A 6150-nucleotide genomic window follows, 5' to 3' on the forward strand; every position below is an offset into this window, starting at 1 on the left:
CTACTCTTAGAAGCTAGCAGTACTTACATTGTTTCCATTCTTATGGAATAATTGATGTTGAGGTTGCTTCTCTTATTCTTACGTTATCAATGTTGTTGGTACTTCCTGATTCTTATAAGATTCTTGATGAAGAGTTATTCCTAATAACGTGTACGGAGAATATCGACCTTACGTCACTCCGAAAGGTTCAGAATATGATTCCAATGAGTCCTACATGCATTATATATATATATATATATACATATATATATATATATATATATATATATATATATATGTATCTATTTTACTCTACCAAGCCGCGCTATAGTCGGCCGGGTACGGCACCTATTGTGCAACCACTGATCAGTTGGGTTTACCGAGCTCCACGTGGCCGAGTACGATTCTACCGAGCCTTATGATGGTCGGGTACGTTTTTACCGAGTCCTCTTTGAGGCCGGGTATGATATGATGATGATGATGCCCACAGAGGCAAATGTTTTTAAAATTTTATGCATATATATGTATTATGCATTTCATATCAGTAGCCCCCAGAGGCACTTAGATGTTACAGGTTGTATCTCCTCTATCTCACTTTATATTACTGTTCTTGTTTATGCTTTCTTGCCTTACATACTCAGTACTTTATTCGTACTGACGTCCCTTTTGCCTGGGGACGCTGCGTTTCATGCGTGCAGGTCCCGATTGATAGGTTGACAGTCCTCCAAGTAGGCTATCAGCTCAGCGGAAGTGTTGGTGCACTCCACTTGCTCCGGAGTTGCCTATTTGGTCAGTATGCTTTGGATAGGTATTGATTGGTATGGCGGGGCCCTGTCCCGACCTTTATGATTTTATGTACTCTTAGAGGCTTGTAGACAGATGTCAGGTATATGGATACTTGTATAGCCTTGTCGGCCTATGTTTTGAGTTTACAAATGGTCATGTCGGCCTTATAGGCCCGTATGTCACATGTATAAGTTTGTATATCATGTTGGGTCGTCATATGTTGAGTATTGACGGGTTTTCTAGCTCATTTACCTATGATAGTATGATAAGAAAGATATGCTATGTTGGTACTCGGTTGAGTAAGGCACCGGGCGCCTGTCGCGGCCCTTCGGTTTGGGTCGTGACATTGAATTTATTTACAATTGGAAAGAGGAATCAGAGGATCCATAGAGATTGTAACATTCAAATATTCGAAATAAAGTACTACGATTGTTGCAATATTTTCGGTCTTGATTTTATTTTCTTGACGTAAATTTATTGTCTACAAATTCTGGCACGCACAGTGGGACAATCTCTACCTCTCATCTCAACTTTTCAATCACCAAAGTTCAAGAACATTGAAATGGCTTCGAAGAAAATCAACTCCAGATCAACATCCACCAAGGCTGCTAACTCCAGGTTCTATGCTGATGTGGAAAGCATCCTCGATGTTACCTTTGGAAGCTCCGAGAATCAGCTACGAAGAGCAAAGCAAGCTCTTTAAGACAACAAGCACCCCAAGTGTCGTCCGCATCAACCCCTATTTTCGGATCTTCATCCTCAAAAGGAGCAAGATCTTCCACAAACGCATCTGAAGGAGGAAGCGATGTTGCTGAAAAGATTAAGAAAACTCTTGCTCTGCTTGACCTCTCCGGATCCAAGCACTCTGCGGTGAAGAAAGATGATGATGCTTCAAGTGAAGGATCCTCCCCACTTACACCACATAGCGTGATCCAATCAAGGATCAATCTGTGTGAAAATCCATGCTACTCTGCGTCGTCCACGACAATCATGCAAGCCATGGTGACAAACACTTCATCTATGGAGGAGCAGTTGGCAAACCTGACGGAAGCACTCGCTAGCTTGACCAAATGCATGCAAAATCAAGAGGCTGGAATTGCCAAGCTAACAAACAGGGTGGGAATCTTGATGGAACAAGAATCCACCAATGCACCCGGCAAGCTCCCAGAAGTTCTAGAGAGTGACTCTCCCCCAAGACAAGCAGCATCCACTAAGGCTATCCCTGTCTCATCTGAAGGGATAATTCCAATCGATCAACTGAAGGAGTTCATTGAAGGAACCATTAAGGACAAATATGAAGTTGCTGCCAAATCCTCCCTTACATACGCAAAGTCTTACACTGCAAGGGTCGATATGTTGAAGATGCTTGCTGGCTATCAACCCCCAAAGTTTGAACAGTTTGATGGTAAAGGTAACCCAAAGCAACATGTTGCGCACTTCGTGGAGACGTGCAACAATGCTGGGACTTATGGAGATCACCTCATCAAGTAGTTTGTCCGCTCGCTAAAAGGAAATGTTTTTGACTGGTGCACGGACCTCGAGGCTGGATCTATCGATAGCTGGGATCAACTAGAGCAAGAGTTTCCCAATCGCTTTTATAGTACGAGACGTACTCTGAGTATGATAGAACTTACAAATAGTACGAGACGTACTGTGAGTATGATAGAACTTACAAATACTCGTCAACGAAAGGGGGAACCAGTTATCGACTTTATCAATCGTTGGAGGAATGCAAGCCTCAACTGCAAAAACAGGCTTAGTGAAGCTTCAGGCATAGAGATGTGCATCCAAGGCATGCATTGGGGATTGCGCTACATCTTGCAAGGTATCAAGTCTAGCACATTTGAAGAACTTGCAACTCGTGCCCATGACATGGAATTGAGCATGGCCTCCGCTGGAAATGAAAGGCTGCCCATCTATGAACCTCGCAGAGGGAATGACAAGCAAGAAGTCGGGAAGTGGGGCAAGTTCGTACCCAAGTCTGAAAGCAAAGAAGCTATGAATGTCAACACGTCACCTATGAAGTTCACGACGAAGGTGAGCAAGAAGCAGAGTATGAAATCCACTTCTTTTCAAGATAAGCCAAGTGGAAAGTTGACTCTAAAAGAAATGCAGGTGAAAGAGTACCCATTCCTGGATTCTGATGTGCCAGCCATTTTCGAAGAACTCCTCGAGTTAAATCTCATTGAGCTTCCAAAGATGAAGCGACCAAATGAAGCTGGGAAAACGAATGACCCAAATTACTGCAAATATCACCGACTTGTAAGCCACCCTCTGGAGAAGTGCTTTGTCTTCAAGGACAAAGTTATGGACTTGGCCCGTAAAAAGAAGATCGTGCTTGAAGATGAGAAAGCAAGCGCGAACCAAGTCTCTATCACCTTTGGCTCATTTAGTCTAGATGAGTTATGCAGTTTAAAAGTAATCAAAAATGAAGAATTACTGGTGAACAACAAAGTTGAAGACGATCAACCTGATGATGATGAAGGTTGGACGTTGGTGACTCGTCCTAGGCGCCACAAAAGAAGCCCACAAAACGAATCAATAGAATAACCAACAAGGAAGATGATGGTAAAAAGACCAACGAAAAAGAATCCAGTTAGGCATTTGAAGAAAGCAAAAGTGGAGATGCACCATTCTCAAAAGCCACGAAATCTAGTGACCTTGGAGGAGTTTTTACCAAGTTGGTTCCGCACGAAGATTTCCTATGAGGGTATCGATGCCGCTTGTTGCCATGCTGACAAAGGGGAAGAAAAGAGTAATAACCTACCATTGGAACCATCTCCGTAAAAGCTCGTCGAGTCCACTCCTCAAGAAGTTAATGCTTGTGAGGAAAAAGTCACGTTCACAAATAACGATCTTCTGCTAGGTGACTCTTCATAACTGCCCATTGTACCTGGTTGGCTATATGCGTGATGAAAGGGTAAATCGAATTTTGGTTGATGGAGGATCCTCAGTGAACATTTTGCCAATTCGCACTGTAAAAGAACTTGGTATTCCCATGAACGAACTCTCAGAAAGTCGTGTGATGATCCAAGGATTCAACCAAGGGGGTCAAAGAGCCATAGGCACGATCAGGCTGGCAATCACCATTGAAGATATGCAATCAAATGCATGGCTGCATGTAATCGACGTGAAAACTTCATACAATGCCTTGCTTGGAAGGCCTTGGATACATGAGAATAAAGTGGTTCCATCTACCTACCAACAATGTTTAAAATACTATGAGGGTGAAGTCGAGAGGAAGATAGTTGCTGATGATGAGCCATTCACCGAGGCAGAGTCACACTTCGCCGATGCAAAGTTCTACTTGAAGAACCACATTGTGAAGGAGATAAAAGTTGATGATGGCATGAAAAGCAAGAATGACGAGCCCATAACTAAAAGAGCTGAGGTGACTATTGGTAAAGCTAAAGATGTTACTGAGGAGGTACACGCCAACATGAATAAATCTCATAAAGGGGGTATTGCGTGTTACGGAAAGAAAGTAAGTCCCGCGCTCCAATATGTCCCTAAAAGAAAGAAAGACGAGGGTGAATCATCTAATCTCCAAACTAACACGCTAAAGGAGCTAACTCTTCTGGTAAAACGAATTGAGGCAGTAAAGTTGTCCTCGAAGCCGCTTGCAGGGTTTGTAGCCCAAAATCGTTTACAGAATGGGGCACTCCCTACAAAGCGAACAGATGAAGGTTTTGACCCTAACGCTTACAAACTATTTGCAAAAGCTGGATACAATCCCAATGAGCCGTCAAAGTTAGGAAAGCTCCCATCAAAAGCTACAACAAGGCAACCACGTGAAGGTTTGGGATACAAGCAACCGTCACCAGTGCGCATCTCCATAAGAAGGTCGAGTAGCAATTATATCACTGTTGAAGACGAATCTGCCGCTTATAACAAGCCTTCTGTCTTTGATCGACTTGGAAAATCACCTGTGAGGACCTCCTTGTTTGAAAGATTGGGTCCATTATAGAAGGGGATTAAGTTCCAGAGAAATTTTTAAAGCATAAAAACACCCGCTTCGCCCAAAATCCAGAAGATCTCTAAGGATTTTCAAAGTTTGGTTCCTTCTAGAATGAGGCGACAAACAAAACTTGTGGTTTCATGTAAAGAAGTACTGAAGGTAAAGCCATATATTGTGGTCTATACTAAGGAGCGTGACGAAGATGAAGAAAGTGTGGGTTCTTCGTATCATGTTACTGTACAAGGCGAGAATGGTGTTCCATCTTCAATGGAGGATAATACAGAATTGGAGGATGTTTCACCATGAAATCACATATCCTTCAACGATGGGGACCCTCAAGAAGATGAAGATGCGAAAGACACTCCACCCGAACTTGAAGAAGGAGTGAAGATGGAGTGAAGATGACAGTTGATGCCTTAAAAGAAGTTAACCTTGGCACCGATGAGGAACCAATACCCACCTACCTAAGTGCTTTACTAGAATCTGATGAAGAGAGCACTTATATTGAGTTATTCAAGGAGTTCAGGGATGTCTTCGCTTGGAGTTACAAGGAGATGCCTGGCTTGGACCCGAAAGTAGCAGTCCATCACTTTGCAGTCAAAAATGGTGCACGCCCTGTTAAACAAGCTCAAAGGCGTTTTAGGCTAGAGTTGGTTCCCTTGATTAAAACCGAAGTTAACAAACTCATCGAAGCTGGCTTTATTCGTGAAGTTAAATACCCAACATGGGTTTCAAGTATTGTCCCTGTAAGGAAGAAAAATGGCCAGATTCGAGTGTGCGTTGACTTTAGGATCTTAACAATGCATGTCCGAAAGATGAGTTCCCGCTTCCCATTCTAGAACTGATGATCGATGCTACTACTGGGTATGAGGCAATATCATTTATGGACGGTTCGTCGGGCTATAACCATATTCGCATGGCACCAAAAGATGAAGAGCTTACTGCATTCCGTACCCCCCAAAGATATTTATTACTACAAGGTAATGCCTTTTGGCTTGAAGAACGCTGGTGCTACTTACCAAAGGGCTATGCAGAATATTTTTGACGATCTTCTCCACAAGAATGTCGAATGCTATGTTGACGACTTGGTGGTAAAATCAAGAGAGAAGGGAGACCACTTGAAAGACTTGAGAATGGTGTTTGAGTTGCTCCGGAGGTACCAACTTAGGATGAATCCATTGAAATGCGCCTTTGGAGTTACTTCCGGGAAGTTCCTTGGTTTCATTATTCGACATCGAGGGATTAAAATTGATCAAGCCAAAATAGATGCAATCTTGAAAATGCCTGAGCCTCGGGATATTCACGAATTGAAAAGTCTGCAACGAAAGTTAGCATACCTTAGGAGATTCATCTCAAACCTAGCTGGGAGGTGCCAACCATTCAGTCGCCTTATGAAGAAAGGTGTCCCTTTCAAATGGGACCAAGTT

This window comes from Nicotiana attenuata, chromosome 6 (genome assembly GCF_001879085.1).
Source record: "Nicotiana attenuata strain UT chromosome 6, NIATTr2, whole genome shotgun sequence".
NCBI classification, from domain to species: Eukaryota; Viridiplantae; Streptophyta; class Magnoliopsida; order Solanales; family Solanaceae; genus Nicotiana; species Nicotiana attenuata.